The sequence below is a fragment of the Cynocephalus volans genome, chromosome X (assembly GCF_027409185.1).
Source record: "Cynocephalus volans isolate mCynVol1 chromosome X, mCynVol1.pri, whole genome shotgun sequence".
Taxonomy (NCBI): Eukaryota; Metazoa; Chordata; class Mammalia; order Dermoptera; family Cynocephalidae; genus Cynocephalus; species Cynocephalus volans.
In genome coordinates, this window is record NC_084478.1 from 22,975,284 (window position 1) to 22,995,139 (window position 19,856).

General features: G+C 33.4%; 1 protein-coding gene across 8 annotated transcripts in view; it reads right to left on the reverse strand.

The window, feature by feature from the left end:
- Positions 1-19,856, reverse strand: part of LOC134367693 (uncharacterized) — a 311,105-nt gene that overhangs the window by 256,775 nt on the left and 34,474 nt on the right. Inside the window, exon 2 of one of the 8 annotated variants that reach the window (XM_063084431.1) lies at positions 4,486-4,567. The exons of the other annotated variants lie outside the window; for them this stretch is intronic. The gene's annotated coding sequence lies outside the window, so the exon portion shown is untranslated. The remainder of the gene's footprint in view (positions 1-4,485; positions 4,568-19,856) is intronic. 8 annotated transcript variants of the gene reach the window in all.

Consider the following 19,856-nt stretch of genomic DNA (forward strand, 5'->3'; position numbering starts at 1 on the left):
GAATCTCGGGAATCCGTGAAGAGCACCCGGCGCGAGGGCCACGACGGCGCCCTCCGCTGGTGGCAGTTGGTAATGGCGGGTGATAGAATTTCAGCCCAGGAATTTGTGTAATGTCACAACTGCCCGCATTGTATGGGTGACCAGAGGCACTAAGCTTTCTCCAGAGTCCAGACAAGGGGCCATAAACCCTACTCTTGAAAGAAGGACGTGGCATAGAATGGGTGGGCGTGTTTTTAAAATGTGTCAAATAAAAATCCAATGAAGGAATTTAAATTGAAGAATAAAATTTTCGGTTATCCCAAAAGTAGACATGGAAGGTGGAATAGAGAAAAAAAAAGTGATGAAAATAAATAAAAAAATAAAAGACTGGCAAAATGGCCAACTTTAAATCAAACAATATTAATATAAACATGAATTTTTTAAAAGTCTAAACATTCCATTTAAAATGCAGAGTTTTTCAGATTAAGAAGAAATAAGTCCCAATTATATGCTAAATGAGAGGCAATTACATGGAAAGGCACAGTAAGGTTGAAAGTAACAGTACAGATGATGATATACCACGTAAAATTAAGCATAAGACAACCGGAACTGGTAGAGTAATGCCAAACAAAGTAGACTTTCCGGAAAGGAAAGTACTAGAAGTAGAGAACACTGTCTTATGATTAAAGAATCCATTTATCAAAAATGGAAGAAACACATTATTTACAAAAGAAATATCACTACAGAATCTGGAAACAGACAAAATATAAGCATTTACATGCCAATAAATTTGAAATTCTATGAAATGTAGAACTCCAAGTAAACCCACCTTAATGAAAAACAAAACTGAGAAGGTCTGCATAGTCTTAAGTTTGTTAAATAAATTACACTTATGATGGAAAACCTTCCTCAAGTGAGTCCCGAGCTCTGGTCATGGAATTGGTGAATTTTCCCCTGCAGTTGAGAAATACATGACACTCATCTTACACAAGACCCTGCAGAGAATAGAAACAGCAGGCATCGCCTCCAAATCTTTTATCTTTACACTGAACTGACTACATAAAATGAAAATGATAGGGTTATATCTTTCATGACCAAATGAAACAAAAAAGTTAGTTTAACAAACTGAATCCAAAGTTATATCAAGTCTGATACACCATGAAAACCTTAGATTTTATCCCAGAATTGATTCTTGTTGGATTAACACTTTGAAATCAAATGACTTCCATAAAACAAAGAGATATATAATAATGCTATGATTATTACAATAGATGCAAAACATTGACACAACTTATCTCCCACTTAGGATGAGGAAAAAACCATAAAGCTGCAGCAAGTATCATAATCAGTGATGAAATAGGCACATCTTCTCTGTGATCAGGAATGAGAAAAGGATTCCTACTATCATCAGTTCTACTCAATATTTATTTAGGGCAATAATACAAGAAAAAGAAAAAGAAATACATAAGGATTGGAAAGGAAGAAATGAAACTGCCCTTATTCACATATTGAATGTGTATATTTCTAGAGTAACGTCAATCTATATGTTACATATTAGAATTAATGAGTGAATATATAGCAACATTACTGGTTGCCTGGTTAAAAACAGATTTTAACTGCAATTCCTAATACCAGCAACAAAAAATTAAATTAATTTTCTTAAAAATACCATTTACAACTGCATTAAAGTTTGTCAAACTCCTCAGTAAAATTTTAATGAAAGCTGGGCAAGATCATCACATAGCAAACCACAGGAAATTATTGAGAGGAATTCATGGAGATATGAATAACTGGAATGGTGAGCAATATTTACTAATGGAAGATTTGGGTTTTTTAGGGCAATCAATTCTTCCCACATTTTTTTTGTTCATTTTTTATTTTTATTTCTTTATTTTTTAAAATTTCATTTTATTTTATCAATACACAATGTGATTGTTTTTTGTGTCCCTTTTCCGAATCCTCCCTTCATCTTCCCACTTCTGCTCCCTCCCATCAACCTCATATCTAATCTCTTATCTTAACAATTTCAAGGAATTGGGATTTTTGTGTCTTCTTCCCTACACCCCCATTAGATTGTGTATTTATTTATATATTTTTCGCTTCCACAAATAAGTGAGAACATGTGGTATTTCTTTTTCTGTGCCTGACTTGTTTCTCTTTATATAATTTTCTCTAATTCCATCCATGCTGTTGAGAATGGCAGTCTTTCACTCTATTTTTACAGCAGAGTAGCATTCCATTGTGTAGATATACCACTTTTTCCATATCCATCATCTGATGATGGACATTTGAGCTGGTTCCAACTCTTGGCTATTGTAAATAGTGCTACAATGAACACTGGAGTACAGGGATGCCTTCGACATGATGATTTCCATTCCTCTGGGAATATTCTCAGCAGTGGGACAGCTGGGTCATATGGTAGATCTATCTGCAATTGATTGAGGAACCTCCATACCATTTTCTGTAGAGGCTGCACCATTTTGCATTCCCAACAAGAATGTATGAGAGTCCCTTTTTCTCCGTCACCTTGCCAGCATTTATCATTCACAGTCTTTTGGATATTAGCCATCCTAATGGGGTGAGATGGTATCTCAGTGAGGTTTTGATTTGCATTTCCCAAATGCTGCGTGATGTTGAGCATCTTTTCATGTGTCTATTGGCCACTCATATATCTTCCTATGAGAAAGGCCTATTTAGCTCCTTTGCCCATTTTTTAATTGGGTTACTTGTTTTTTTGCTGTAACGTTGTTTGAGGTCCTTGTATATTCTGAATATTAATCCTCTGTCAGATGTATATTTTGCAAATATTTTCTCCCACTCTGTTGTTTGGCTTTTCACACTGTTAATTGTTTATTTTACAGAGCAGAAGCTTTTTAGTTTGATATAATCTCATTTGTTTATTTTTCCTTTGGTCACCCATCCTTTTGGGGTTATATTCATGAAGTCTGTACCTTGTCCTGCTTCCTGGAGTGTTTCCCCTCTGTTTTCTTTAAGAAGTTTTATTGTTTCAGGGTGTATATTTAATTCTTTAATCCATTTTGAGTTGATTTTTCTATATGGTATGATGTATGGGTCTAGTTTCATTCTCCTGCATATGGATATCCAGTTACCCAAGCACCATTTGCTGAAGAGGCAGTCTCTTCGCCAGTGTATAGACTTGGTGCCTTTGTCAAAGATCAGATGGCTGTAGGTGTATGGGTTGATTTCTGGATTCTCTATTCTATTCCATTGATCCGTGTGTCTGTTTTCATGCCAGTACCATGCTGTTTGGGTTATTATAGCTTTGTAGTATAGTTTAAAGCCAGGTAGTGTTATGCCTCCAGCTTTAGTTTTTTTGCTCAGAATGGCTTTGGCTATGCATGGTCCCTTGTTATTCCATATAAATGTAAGGATAGTTTTTTTTTTTTTTTTTTTCCATTTCAGAGTAAAATGTCATTGGAATTTTGATGTCCTCTATTAAGTATTTTATATCTACTTGATTTGTTGTAGAAGCTTCATAGTATTCTTGGTATGGACACAGCATAATTTATCGAAAAATACCTGTTTTGACTTTTTTGTGCCCATATTCTAATGCACATGAGTGAGTAGCTTTGTCAGATACAGTCCTAGAAGGTGAATTACTGTGTCAAACGGCATGTAAATTCATAAACTTTTAAAGAACATGACAAATTACACTCCAAAAGCCCATTACCATTATATCCTCTTTTGATCAGCTGGTATCAAGATTTTAAAAGAATATATTGTTACTTAAATAACTTACACAAGGTATTAAGCATACTTAAGGTAGAAATTGTCCATATATATTTGTTATTCATCTACTATTGGATACACACTATTGATCCCATTTTCTATTGTTTCATAATTTAAGTTATGAAACAATATTATTATACATTACAGGTAAAAACATACATATTTACAAATATCTACACCTGACTTTTTTTTTGTTTTATATACTTCCTTGTACCAAACAGATTTTCATACATACTATATGCTGTTTTATATAAATTACTTTGCTTTTACAATACATTGTATTTATTAAAATTATGATAGGTATAAATGTTTTGATATAGTTAATACAGTGTCTTTTCATTATTCTTTATCAGAAGATATTGGCTGTTATACATTATTACATTCATATCAACATTACCACAGGATGGGAAATAATAATAAAAAAGTTCGGCTATTTTATATTTGTGATGAAAATATTTTAATTTGTATATGAACAGTACAGATACATGTATGTATTTTAATAAGAAAACTATTGGTCCTCTTTTGGTTATGGTAGTTTTCATGCAGCTTATCTCTGTTTTTCTTTCTTTTTCTATTGTTGATCAAAAATTAACCTTTTTTACACAAATGGAATCATATTTGTTTACAACATAGCTAGCGAAGATTTGAAATAGTTCATTAGCAAACTATATACTTGGCACCCCTATAAAAAATAAAGTATTTTAATAAATTGAACAAACGTATATCACCAAAACCTTTAATAGATACACTACCTACCTGAAAATGATGACTTAAACGTTGCCTGCGTTGTCCACACAATCCACGGAGATTTGGAAAATAAAACACTATTTTTCATATGCTGAAAGATGACACAGAATTTTAAAACCAGAATTCTATATCCAACAAAATTGTCCTTCCGAACTACAAGTGAAGTAAGTCACATGCAGATAAGCAAAACTGAGAAAATTTGTTGCTAGTCAAACCTTAAGCAATGCTACAGGAATGTATTAGTTTCTTAGGGCTGCCATGATAAAGTCCCACTAACTAGGAGGCTTACAATTAGATGGCATTTAAAAAAAAAAAAAAAAAAAAAACAGGAATTTTTTGTCTCATACTTCTGGTGGCTGGAAGTGTGAAATCATGGTGTCTGCAAGGCCACTCTCTGTTTGAAACCTGCAGCAGACTCCTTCCTTGCTTCTTTTGAGTTTCATGGTGTTTGCCAGCGATCTTTGACATTCTTTGGCTTGCAGCTGAATCACCCCAATCCTCCATCTTCACATGTTATCCCCCTGCATGTATCTTCACATAGACTTTCCTCTCTGCATATCTGCATCTGTGTCCAAATTTTCCCTTTTTGCAAAGACACCATTCAAATCGGATTAGGGCTCATCCTAACAACCTTATCTTAACCACATCTTGCAAAGACCCTATTTCCAAATAAGGTCACATTCTGATGTAATGGGAGGTGTAGGACACTTTTGGGTGACAGAATTCAACAAGTAGCAAGAAAGTTCTTCAGGCTGAAAGGAAATGACACCTGATGGAAACCAAAAACTACAGGACTACAAGAAGGCGAGAAGAACACTGGATGGGGAAAATAAGTGGATAAATATAAAAGACATCTTTTTAAAATTTATTTAAGAGATATTTGCCTCTTTAAAACAAAAATGATAAACGTTGCTACTGATCTAAACTATAAAGCAAGAACTCAAAGGAAAGAGGAAATAAATAGAATTGTAGTGTAGTAAGGGTACATACTCAGGACGTGACACCACCTAATTCTATGACGATGAGGAAAGTAAAGAATTTAATATCATTCAGTCCCTGAGGAATCACTAAACACACCACAAAAATGTATACATAATATTCTAGTTACTATCACAGGATAACAAATTATCACAAAATTTATTTTCTATAATATAATCTATATACAGTTGTCTGTTTTTTCATTAGGCTTTCTAGCTCAACAGTGTAACTATACCATATCATCTGTACTTGGCTCACATTTGAAATTGAAGAAATATTTATGGGAGGAATAAATTAACTACAATGAAAGAAATTAAGCAAATCACTGCCAAAAAAAATGAAAAATTAAAAAGATCCACTGCTTCTTCATAAAGATCATTTGGTAAAAAGAAAAAAAGATGTTGATGTCTGCTTTCAGAAAGATGGAATATTTTCCCTATTTCTTCCCCTAAGTCCAACTTAAATCCCTGGATATTATATACAGTGAACATAAAAAGGTGGAAAAAATAGGGAAGACTGACTAGGATCCTCAAAACTCAGGAAACAACGTGGTGTTTCCACAGTCTTTTGTTTTGTCTTGTTTTTGCCTCATAAATCCAAGACCTGGAGCATAAAAATCCAACAACTCGAAAACACCGAAACGTGCTAATAAAAGCCTTTAAAGCCTGTTCTCTCTAAACCAAGGACTAGGAAAGTCACAGATAAAAGAGACAGAAAGCTTGTAGACAGTAAGTGCTCTATGCCAGACAAACACCATCGTCATCCACACCAGCAGAGACTCTGTAGTGAACCTAGACCCGGTGAGGACCAGGCTCCAAAGAGTCACCCTTAAATGTCTCTCCCCATGCTAATTAATTTTTCCATTTACTGGACACGCATGGGAAAGAAAGAACTATGACTTGATTACACCTATGCAATTTAGATAAATGGTGAGATACCACCACACACTTATTAGATGAGACACAGTAAAAAACAATGGCCATTACAAGTGCTGATAAGAGTACAGAGAAATTGAGACTGTTGGTAGGATATAAAATGGTACAACCACTTTGCAAAAGTCTTTGACATATTCTGATATAACATAAAGGTTCACCCACCATGTGATCCAGCCATCCTTTTCCTTCATCCCCATCCAAATAAATAAATATATATAAATACATATACATATACATACACAAACACACACACAAACCTGCCTATACAAAACCTTGAACAGTAATGCATACAGCATGGTGTCTGAAGTCATGATCTTATCCATATAACAGTAAAAGAAATAACATCATATTTGCACAAGGCTTTCCACGTAAAAGAAACTGTAAAAGTGCTACCCACAAATGCATTGTGAGAACCATATCAACTTTACGTCAAAATGATAAGAAAAATGAAATTCAATGGTGTGCATCCATCAAATCCCTAGCACTTCCCAACACCCAATCACTCCTCTCCCAAAACACAACTTATGTTTGACAAACAGTACCCAAGGGTACTTCCACTATTCATGTACCATAATCATTATGGGTATATCCAAGAATACATTCAAATCAGATAAAAATTTTGGTATCAGACAACTATAACACACAAAGGGCAACATTATGTCACTGTCACTATCACAGTAGAGAAACAATATGGCCAAATTTAGCATCCAATCACAGAAAACACACAACACAAAAACTGCAGCAAATAAACTTAGTCGTGAAATATTGAAACTTCTCCCTGAGGTCACACAGTGGAATCAATCGGTAAATTTAGCAAGACTGTCTGATTAAATAAAGTTAAATATTAGCTCATATTTCCAAGAGCAGCAATTGTTACTAACCTGTTTTTACACATCATAGGAAATGGTAGAAAACCCTACACTACAAGGTCACATTTTTATTGCTTTTTCCGAACAAAACTTGACAGGGTTTTAACCCTTATTATTGTTGTCATTTTTTCTGCTATCGTGGTAACTGAGACCCTGAAATATGAGAAAGTTTACTATACATTTGACAGTGTATAATTCTAGTGGAACAATAAAAAGATGATTCTTTGTGACCATTTCACAAATGGCCCCTCGTCTCATGATCTTACTGACTGGAAGTTCAACTTTACAATTCAATTAAATTTGTTCTTATTTTTATTATTTTTCCCTTCTAACTCCTTTTTTTCCTTTTCTGAATCCTCTAACTTTTGCCTAACTTCCTATCTCATTCTGTACTACATTAACATAACAAAGCAAAGTTCAGGTTTTTAAAAAATTAGGAAATGTCATCACCATGGTGCTTTTATATATGTTATTATATATATAGTTTATTATGTATATAAGTATGACATCTGTTCAGTGTAAAAGTTTCAAAACCTGTGATACATAACTGTTTTAGGAAGTAATTATGATTAGCTATAAAGTATGCATATTAAACTGGTGTAAACATATACATATATTTACATGAGTAATATATTTACTAATTGTACACATATCTCTATGTAAATTACAATTTGCTTCCCATATTAGCAACATACCTTGAGAATGTATTTTTGAAAGTACTTAACATACACCTATTTGGTTTTAAAAGCTTCATAGTACTCATAGTATAGACACGGCACAATGTATCAAAAAATAGTTTTGAATTTTGGGGCCCATACTTTATTGCTGTGTCACGGATAGTTCTGGAAGGTGAATTATTATGTATTACTGAAGGTTAATTTATACTAAGGTAATTTATACTAAGTATAGAGCCTAACTAATAGGCAGTTGCCCATTTAAATTTATTTTTGTATATCCTTTGAAGGGTAATACTAATCCCACTTTTAAGAACTCTATCAGTTCATAATTATTTGATTACTGAAATTATTATATATGAAGTCTATATACATTTATATATATACACACATATGAATCATATATAGATAGTATTACATACATTCATAAACCATCATTGCTTTTACTTACGTTTTATATATTGCATTGTACCTAATACTTGTGTATTATATTTATGTAAATAATTTTACACTTAAAACAAATTTTGCCAAAGCACAACAGTACTGTATACTACAAGAAGCAATACTATGTAACTCTAGGTAGAAAATAAAAGGTAAAGAATTCAAACATCAATCCCTTGAGAAACCACTAAAAGTAACACAAAAATATACATTAATATACTAGTTACTATTACTACATAAAAAATTACCACAAAATTTATCTGCTATTATATATTCCACATTTAATTGTTTGCTTTCCCACAGGGCTCTCTCAATAATAAAAATGCAGCACATAATCCACACCAGAGACACTATGGGAACTGAATGAATATTTATGGGATGAACGAAATAATTAGTTTGAAAGAAATTAAAGAAATGACGGGCAGAAAGAAATCCACTGTTTTTTAAGATCATTGTCTAAGAATATTCTTGAATGTCTGTGTGTGAGAAAATGGAGTAGACACACCTTTCCTATTTTTCGCTCTAGGTAACACTAAAAATGTTGATGTTATATATAAAACAAACATGAGAAGGCTTGGACAGGTGGAGATACGATGTGAGATTTGTTAGGGAGCTTATGACCCCATTAAACATCATGATGATATTTTCCGTATTTTTCGATATTTTTCCGTATTTTCCCTATTGCTGTTTGTTTGTTTCTATTTCTTCATTTTGTTTTGGTTTGGTTTAATTTTGCCTTATACATCGCAGATCTGTAGCTGAAGATTCCGGCAACCCAGAAATGCCAGAGTGTGTGACAAAAAAAATAAACAAAAAAACAACAAGGCTTGCTTTCTGAAACAAAGTGCAAGAAAAAGGACAGTCTGACATTACGGAACACTTTTAGACAGTAGCCACATGACTACAGCCAAACTCTATCCTCACCCATGCCTGAAAACTTTTAGACAACAGACACATAATGACAGCCAAACACTATCCTCACGCATGCCAGCAAAGGCCAATTGAGAATCTAGAATTCACACTTTCTGGGCTGTAAGCAGTCACCTCAAACTGCCCCCAATGTTGTCATGGATGTCTCAATAGAGAGCTGGGACATTCACCCTGGAAGGATAAAAATAAAGAGCATGCCACACAACATTCAGTTAATGCATCTGTACCTGGATAGGATAAGGGGAGCCTTGATTACCATTCTCCCTGGGAAATCATAAAGTTCCTCTTCTCTCCTTGCTGGAGTGGTGTCAGAAGCGGCCTGATGGAGATTAATAAGTACTATGGATTGAATGTTTGTGTGTCCCCCAAATTAATATGCTGAAGTCCTAACCCCCAATGTGATGGTATTTGGAGATGGGGCCTCAGGCAGATACGTTTAGATAAGGGCATGAGGGTGGGGTCCTCATGATGGGATTATTTGTGCTTATAAAAAGTGGCACCAGAAAGTGTGTACTCTCTCTCTCTTTCCTTCTCTTTCTGAAACAGTGAGAAGGCAGTTCTCTGCAAGCCAGGAAGAGAGCCCTCACCAGAATCCAGCCATGGTGGCTCTTACATCTTGGCTTCCCAGCCTCCAGAACTCTGAGAAGTAAAGTTCTGTTGCGTAAGGCACCTAGTCTACGGTATTTGGTTATGGCTGCCCGAACTGACTAAGAATGACTTTTAAAACAGCTTAAAGGAAGGCAGAAAACGGAAAACAGTGAAAAAAAAAAAGAGACAACGAAGAGAAAAATAAATAGATGGCAGACTAGAGCAATAACACATTAATAATAACATAAATGTAAATGGTGCACACATAACATTTACAAGACAGACACTGGCACAGTAGATTAAAACAACATTCCTCCACTATTGGATGTCTACAAAAAACACTTTAAATACAATGATAGAGGCAGACTGAAAGTAAAAGATGAGAAAATATGTATCATGCCAATGATAAACAAAAGCCAGCAGAAAATAGCTATCTTAATGTCAGATAACAGAATTCAGAGCAAAGAAAATTCTCAGAAACAAAGAGCATTATATAAGGATTGAAAGTTTAATTCAGTAATTAGACACAGCCATCCTAAGTGCATACACCCTAAATAACCTATCCGCAAAGTATGTGAACTAAACTGATAGACCTAATGGGAGAAATAGAAGAATCTAGAGATTACTGCTCCCCTTTCACAATAATTCATAGAACAACTGGGCAGATTCAGCAATAATACAGAATATCTCCACAACACTGTCAACCAACAGGTTCTAATTGATAATAATTGAACACTTCTCTCAACAGCAGCAAAATTCCATATTTTTCAAATCTCTACAAAACATACACCAAGAAGGAACATATCCTGGGACAGAAAACAAATCTCAACAAATTTAAAAGAACAGAAATCATACAGAGTTTGTTCTCCCATCACAATCTAAGCAAGCTGAACCCACCGAAACATAAAGGAAAAACTCCAAAACTTTGCAATGTGAACAATATACTTTATACGTAACCCATGAGTCAATGAGGAATTATCAAGGAAAATCAGAATATCCACTCAAATAGATGCAAACGCAACATTTCAAAATTTAAAACAGAAAACAGAAATAGAAAATGAATAAAGAAAAAATGAAACACTTCTCAATTCATTTAATGAAACCACCTTTACTTTGATAAAAGCAGAGAGAAACATTAGAGAAAAATAAAAAATACAGACTAATATCCCTTGAATATAGACACAAAATCCTTAATGAAATATTAGCAAAAAGAATCCAGCCATATATAAAAATATTATAAACTATGACCAAGCAGCATTAATTCCAGTGACACCAGGTTGAGTCCATATTTGAAAACCAATGAATGTAATCTACCATAATAACGGGCTAAAGAAAAATAAAAATCACATGTATATCATATATATATATAAATATAGATATATATATATATATATATATATATGATATACATATATATATATATATTTTTTTTTTTTTGGCAACTGGCTGTTACAGGGATCCAAAGCCTTGACCTTGGCGTTACAATGTCATGTTCTAAGCAACACAGCAAACCAGTAAGCCATTTAAAGGAAATGTATTATTTCATTAGGGAATCTAAATCTAATATTTTATTTGTGGAAAAGCAGAATATAATATGTGCCCAATTCTTTCTTTGTTTACCGAATTTTTGTATTAACAATTTATTTATTTATTTTTCTGTGCCTGGCCAGCATGGGGATTCAAACCCTTAACCTTGGTGTGATAACATCACCCTCTAACCAAGTGAATATGATTGTATCAATGGATGAAGAAAAACAATTAACAAAAAATCAAAACCTGTTTATAATTTTTTAAATGCCCTCATGAAAACAGGAGCAGAGAAAAACTTTTGAGACTTTATAAAGAGCATCTAGAAAAACCCATAGCTAACATTATGCTTAATTGTGAAAAACTGAATGCTTTCCCCTTAGGAAACAGGGAGGGAACGTGTACTCTCTTCACTCTTATGCAACACAGTGATGGAAGGTAAGTTAGGGTGGTAAAGGAACAAAAAAGGTGTAATAGGCATACATAAAATTGGCTCTATTTGCAGAGGGCATGATGTTTATATAGAAAATCATAAGGAACCTAAAAATAACCTCATAGAAGTAATGACTCAATTCATCAAGGGCGCAGGACAAGACAAGCTTACATAATCAACTCTATTTATGTATACTAGCAATGAATATACACTGCTTTTAAAAATACAATAAAATTTATGATTGCTGAAAAAATAAAGCACTTTTGTATAAATCAGATGAATCATGAGTAGGCCTTATATGCTGAAAACTTCATGATGCTGATAAAAAATAATCAAAGTAGATCTAAACAAATGCAGAGACGTACCATGTTTGTTGATGAGAAGACTGAACACAGTAACATTACAATTCCCTCAAATTGATATATTGGTTTAGTAAATTCCTAACAAAACCATAACAAGATTTTTCTTTTTACATGCAGATAGGATAGTTCCAATAAAAATGCAAATGCAAAGAAATGAGAATAGATAAATTTCAAATTAAAAATAAAGTTATAGGAATCACAGCACTCAATTTCAAAATGTATTGTATAGCTACAGCAATCAACAAAGTGAGGTACTGGTGAATGGATAAACATATAGATCAACAGAATGGAAGGACAACCCAAAATGTCCCCACAGCAAGGCCAGCTGATTTCCAATCAAGCTGGAATGGGAAATCAACAGAGGAAAGCATAATCTTTCAACAAATAGTTCTGGAACAATAAGATATCCAGAAGCAAATACATGAACCTTGATCTAAACCTCACAGCTCATACAGAAATTCACTCATAATGGATCATAGATTTAACTGTAAAACGTAATTAAATAAGAAAAGGAAATCTCTGGAATAACGCAAAAGAAAGAATCCTTAGGCTTGATACCAAAAGCATGAACCATAAGGGAAACACTGAGAAATTAGGCTCCAAGAAAACTGAAGACTTTTGCTATTCAAACAGTTTTATCCTGTGCTAAAAACATGAAAAGACAAACTGCAGACTGGAAGAAAATATTTTCATGCCATATGCCCAAAACAGACTTCTATCTAGAATATATAAAGAACTCTCAAAGCTCGACAGTATAAAAGGAACAATTTGAAAATGAGAAAAAGACATAAACAGAAACTTCACTAAAGAGGCTGTACAGATTGCAAATGAAAATGAAAGGATGCTACTGGCCATCGCATCTTGGGCACAAGTGGTGACAATCAGCTCTGTATCTCATAACCAATACAATAACGTGGTAAGAAAAAAAATGTAAAAAGAAATAGAAAATGAAAGTATGCTCAACATCACAACCACCAGATAAATGCAAATGAAAACCACAGTGAGCCATCATTACACGTATATCAGATTTACTATTTTTTTTTTCAAATAGTGACCTCACCAAAGACTGAGAAGGCTGTAGGCAGTCCAGATCACTCACACATTGCTGTGGGAATGTAAAATGTCTCATTATGGAAAACAGTTAGGTTCTTTAAAAATAAAGAAACTAAACTTGCAAATATCATACAATACAGCAATTGCAGTCTAGGGCATTTATCCAAGAGAAATGAAGACTTTTGTTCACATGGAAACATACATGTTCATTGCAAATTTTTTAAATTTTGAATTTTTTTAAGTTTATTGTTTTCATTGTATATATTTATGGGGTACATTTTTTTGTTTCAATACATGCATATATTCTATAATGTCTAATCAGAATAATTAGCATATCTATCATCTAAACAGTTATCATTTCTTTGTACATATAACATTCAAGATCCTCTTTTCTGGCTATCTTGAGATATACAATACAATATTATTAGCTATTGTCACCCTAGAGCACCAGAACTTATTCTTCTATGTAACTGTAACTTTCTAACTTTCTACTGGTCTACCAACCTTTCCCCGGGCCCCCCATCCACTCACTTTCCCGGGCTTTGGTAATCACTATTCTATTCTCTATTTATCTCTTTTTTTCTTCTATTCCTTATTTATTTGTCTTAATTACATAGTAGATTTATCTGTATTGCCTAAACCTGAAACAACCTGAAGTCCATAGAAGTGTAAATGGTTAAACTAAATGTGGTACAGCCATATCAGGAAGTACTATTTAGCAAGAAGAAGGAACAATCTACTGATACATGCAAAAACCTGCATAAATCTCCAGCAAATTACGCAGTGAAGTAAAAGAAATACCAAGCTGACATACAGTATTATTCTATTATACAGCATTGCTGAAATGAATCATTCATGTATACACATGCACACACACATACATATATGATGAACAGATTATTGGTTGCTGGAAATCAGGGATGGCAGGGAGGTGGGGGCTGGAGTGGTGGGATGTGGGTGGATTTGTAAAGTGCAACACGAAGATGCTTCAGACGACTCAAACATACTTCAACCTGGCTGGATCAGTGTTAATACCCTGGGCGGAATATTGCACTATGGCACTGCAAGATGATAAAACTGGCTGGAAGTGGATAAAGGATTCTTGGGATGTCTCTGTATCAGTTCTACATTTGCAAGTGAATCTAGGATTATCACAAGATGAAAAGTCCCAGTGACATTTTCCAAATTTAATACCCCTCCCTCCCCATAGTGTCCTAACTCAAAGGAGGATATTGAAGACCCAAGATACTAAGTAGGGTGACACTATATAGCACTGAACACCTATCTGCATTTTAAAATAATGACCATAACAAGTGGTAACAAGAATAGAGAACAAATGTAAATCTCATACACTGCTAGTAATCTATGTAGAGTATAAAATACACAAAAATATGCAAAAACATTAAAATTTTCTAAAATAGCCACACCATGTCTTCATGTTTATACAATAAAATAAAAACATCCATCACACAAACACTTGTAGACAGGGTACACCTTATATGAGAAGGACAGGGTTATGGCAGGAGGAGGAGCAGGAAATATAAAATTGCACAATGAAACTGAAGTAGAGGGATGAATACACACATGGCCTGGCTTTTATTGATGGTTTCACAAATAAATGTACATATGTATGTGTGTACATATCTATATACTTATTTATACATGAGAGAGTACTTCCAAAAGTTCATGAAAAGATTCCTGTAATCTCTTCATTGTAGTTTTCCTGAACTTTTTGAAGTACGCTTGCATACACACATATGAAGCTTGTATTATTTGAAGTTGAAAATTTTATTGAAATACAATTATATTCCAATGAATCTGTTATAAAGAGTAAGATGAACCAGTATATGCCCTAAAGGGACATCTACAGCAATAAATGCAAAATGGAAATCCTGGATATTTGTAATCTGATAATGTATCTCAAGGTATTGAACAAAAAGCAGTAATTTAATATTAAAAATTGGCAGAAATGAGACAAAACCTCTAGTTCCTAGGAGACATGTAAGGTGCTTGGAAGGTGTCACTCTCATCCTCACAACAAGAAAAGAGCTGAACAAACTGGAAATTAACTCTTCTTAATCCATTTCACAACTGATGATGTTACAGTGTGAAACGCTGCCCCAAGTACTGAAGAGAGGAAAATAAAGAGTCACAGCTTGCTGAAGCAAAAGCCCAGGAGCAGAAGGCCACCGCTGCAGCTAGTACCAAGGGTATTACAATGCAAAGAACTGCACATCTCAAACCTTATTTAAGTCTCTAGGGAAACTAAAAGACAACAGGGAGTCCAAACAAGGACCCTGGAAAAATTTTTGACCTATGACACCTACAGCTACAACTAACAGTAGATGCAGTCTAACACTCAGCCAGATAAAAACATAACACCTTACACTAAAGACTTATTTACCTCAGTTCCTTATACCCAATACCTTATGTTGGGCTTTCAACTAAACATTACAAGGCACGCTAAAAGGTCAGAAATAAAATAAAATAACAGTTTGAAGAGTCAGCATCAAAAGCATCAAAATAAATCCAGATATGGCAGATATTTTGGAATGCTCAGACTGGAAATTTTAAATAACTATAACTAATACGTTAAGGGTTCCAATGGAAAAAGTGGACAACAAGCAAGAGCAGATGGGTAATGTAAGCAGACGGATGGGAAACCTAAGACAGAAGCAAAGGCAAGTAGAACAATATAAGATTAGAAAGAGATATTAATTTTAAATTAAAAAGAACAAATCATCTAAAAAATTTTATTTTCATAAAGGATTAAAAAAATTGATAAGTCCCTAGCAAGACTGATCAAAGAAAAAAATCTGAATAATTTATATCAGCAATGTAAAGGAAATCCTCACACAACATCCTGGATGCATATACATAATTATATAGGAACATTTATACTAAAAAATATGATATTACACACAATGAGAAAGTTCCAAGAAAAACAGAGCTCGACAAATCACAAAACTAGGAAATCTCAATTGCCCTGCAGCTCATAAAAAAATTGCCACTATATTGAAAAATACTTTTACAAATGAAATACAAATGAATTCTATGCCTGAAATCATAAATTTTCTATATGATGAAAATAAAATAACAATCTTTTAGAAACTCTTCCACATTATAAAAACTGTAGAAACCCTGCCCAGATGTTTCATGTGACCTTTATAAATTTTATGTCACAATGACAAGTCCATTATAAGAAAATAAATTCAAATATTTATATTCCTCACAAAAGCACACTGCCCAACCAACATCTCCTCCCGCCCCCCATCTCCTCCCGCCCCCCCCCCCCAAATAAACCAGAAACGACTTATGTTTGACAAACAGAAACAAAAGCTTCAATGATATAAGATCATGAATAAACTGGGTAGAATGCAAGCACGAATTATTGCTGGATTAGCATTTTGGAAAGAAACTACTTTAATAAAGCAAAGGAGAGAGTTATATCACCATCATAATAGATACAGGGAAACCATATGACAAATTTACCATTCTGTTATAATTTTTTAAAAAAATTACCAAACTTAAGTAAATATCATAATTAGTGGTGAAATATTGAAAACCTTCCCCCTGAGATTATAGAGATAAGAATGCCTACTATAACCAGTTCCATACAGAATTTTAGGTAGGTTACATAGCCAGGACAATAATGCAAGAAAAATAACAAAATGCATAAACATTGGAAAGAACAAAATGAAACCCCCTTTACTCACAGATTGAATGATTATGTTTTCAGGCTATTAAAAAGCGATCTATAGGTAATACAGTAGAATTTTGAAGTGAAATTAGCAAAAACGCTGAAATTCACAGAGTTAAACCTTAACATATTTTTTCTAGGAATAGCAATTCTTATTTAAATTTTTTAACACACATCATAAGAAATGGCACAAAAATCATACAAGTTCTTAATTTAAACATTTTTTTCTAGGTATTCATCAGCCAAAATTCAAAAGTCATTCTACCCAGATTCCTGTTACCATTTTTTTCTATTATCATGGGAACAGATGCTTCTAAATGTATGATAAACTGCACAAAAACATACTTAATATTTAATCCTAGTGGAACAAATAAAAGGGCACTCATTGTGACAATTTTACTTGTGGCCACTAGGTTAATGATCTTGCTGACTAATTAGAGATCAGCTACTTCTAAATGTTTCACTATTAAATTATATTCTTTTTCTACATAAATTCTTTATGTATTTTCTTATTTCTTTTTTTTAACACTTTACTGTTTCTGGCTTTAAATGTTAGTGTCTTACCTGTTCTGTACTATCTTACCAGGAAAAAAAAAAATGAAAAAAAAGAAAACAGTAGATCCTCCAAAAATATCACTAGGGATGTGCCTTTATATCATATTTCTTTGATTTTTCTCTTACTAATTATCAACCTGTCATGTACTCAATGTAAAATTTTTTAAAAAATAATGTAACTGTATATTCCTTCACAGAAGGAACCATGATTAGCAGTGGGGTGTATTTTTAAGCAAGATACATGCAAAAATATTTACATATGTAATACATTTATACACTCATGCACATGAGTGAAATAAAGTAGTTTGCTTCCCTTTTTATTTCCTTGTGATTGCTTTTGCAAGTATATTAGATCTACCTAACTGGTTGTAAAAGTTACATAGTATTCATTGTATTAACACAGTATATGTTATTTAAAAAATATTTGTTTTGCCTTTTTGTATCCACACTTTTATGCACACATTTAACAAGGTCTGTCAGACACAGTGGTAAAAAGGCAATTACCATATAAAGGACTAGGCAAATTTAAAACTTTGCTAAATATGGCCGAGCCCGTGGTGCACTTGGTAGAGTGCTGCACTGGGAGCGCGGCGACGCTCCCGCCGCGGGTTCGGATCCTATATAGGAATGACCAGTGCACTCACTGGCTGAGTGCCGGTCACAAAAAAACGACAAAAAAAAAAAAAAAAAACTTTGCTAAATATACCAAATTAATTTTAAATATCCAAGACCATTTTATACATCTTCCATAATCTTGTATCAAGAAAAAAATAGGGCATCTGATTATTTAATTTCCACTAAGTATTCAGCATATTTTATACACTAATTGCTAATTCATGATTATTTTTGTGTATATCCTTAGTGCATTTTATTAATTCCACTTATTAAAGAGACTATCATTTCATAATTACTTGAATACCAAAACGATTAAATAGTAAGCCCATGTATACACCTAAAATTTTGTTACTTCCACTTATGTTTATATATTTCCTGTTACTTAATTGATTTTTATATATACTACATATAAATCACTTCTCATGTAAAATATGTTTTTCCAAAAAAAAAATGAACAAATATTAAAGAGTGTTTTATTTCTATTATTTCATTAAAAGACAAATAACACTTGAAACAAAAATGTAAGTAGAAACGTAGAGGGAAAATATGTGAAAATTCATCAAAGTATAAGGTTAAGATTTGTGTATTTAACTTAATGGGTTTTAAATCCTTTACCAAAAGTAATTGCACTGTTGTGGTTATACAACTTTTTACACAAAGTGATATGATCCTAACTTTAAATAAACCAAGATAAGTAAAGGAATCATATGCTAGCCCCTTCACAATGACTGAACATAATACAAAGTGGTATAAGTAATATTCTGGTTGCTATGCCTGCATAATAACAAATCACCAAAACACATACTGTCTACAATATATTCCATTCTTAATTCTTAGATTTTAATAGACTATACTTCTACCATATAATTCATACCTGGTACATGATGGGAACTAGGGAAATATGTAGAGTATCAAAGGAAAAAATTTAACTGGAGTACATTAAACAAATTATGATAGAAAAGCTCCACGGCTTGGGTAGGTTATTGCCATGAAATATTTTTATATTATTAATACAAATATTATTAATTGTCTATAGAAGGAGAAACATCTAAAACCAAAAACATATTTCAAAAAAATAGTATGTGTAGTATTGTCTGCTATCATTAAATGGCAAACCAGACATTTCCGTCCACCCTTCTTGCTAAGAAAAACCAAGAGAATGGGTAGATATTAAACACATTGTATGAAAGCACCATAAACCCAAGGAAGCAAGCATTGGAGGAGACTGGATCTCAGTTGGAAGAGAAGTCCAGATGGTAAGACCCAAAGTGATATTCATTTTCCCTCAAGGCTTATACTAATTCAAAGGAGGTGACTGAGAAGCCAGGATGCTATGTAGGAAGTTTTAGATGAAAAGTTAAGCACCTGACCAGGGATTTCAGCAGCCTCACCTAATCAGGGGACGCACATTGAGTTCAGGGATCACTATGGCAGAGAAGATCTGGAAAACAATCCAAAGATTGACACAACATCCGTCATAGGCTATATTTACTTCGTGTTGATATAAACTAAAAATGAAAACTCTTTCCAAATCATGACATCCAGCTTCCAAAGGACTCAATCACTGATTGAGATGAGATGAACTACCCCACCCCACCTCTGAAAGCAAAAACAAAATACTCCCAGGATAAAAATAAAATGATCCAGAGCATACAATTATCTTTAAAGTATTTCATACAGAAAATTCAGCATGCAATAAAACATAAGTATACATGCAAAA